The 310-nt window shown below is 39.0% G+C and overlaps 1 protein-coding gene across 1 annotated transcript in view; it reads right to left on the bottom strand.

The window, feature by feature from the left end:
• Nucleotides 1-310, bottom strand: part of LOC119588356 — a 5249-nt gene that overhangs the window by 4718 nt on the left and 221 nt on the right. The window lies entirely within an intron of this gene.

Raw genomic sequence — 310 nt, 5'->3', positions numbered from 1 at the left:
CAGGTTAGCTTTGTATGTGAAAATAGGTTGCTTATATTTTCTTATTGCGCCATAATTCGCGTTAATGAGGGATAATTTGATCAAAAGCACAAAGCAGTGGACAATCAGTGCGCGGAAAGTATATTTTCTTTGGGAGGGACGTAAAGAAGGTATTTAGTTCATATGATCAGTTCGTACAGAACCGCGTTGAGTTAAAGAAAACGAGAACGAGGTGTTACATTTTAAGGGGTAACCGAGTTGATTTTCTTTGTACGAAACATACATGAAATGAATGCCCCGCCCTAGCGTAAGTGCAAATTATGAACATGCG

Source organism: Penaeus monodon, chromosome 23 (genome assembly GCF_015228065.2).
Source record: "Penaeus monodon isolate SGIC_2016 chromosome 23, NSTDA_Pmon_1, whole genome shotgun sequence".
In the NCBI taxonomy this organism is placed as follows: domain Eukaryota; kingdom Metazoa; phylum Arthropoda; class Malacostraca; order Decapoda; family Penaeidae; genus Penaeus; species Penaeus monodon.
The sequence above is the reverse complement of the archived record's forward strand: the minus strand, read 5'-3'. Positions and strand labels throughout refer to the sequence as shown.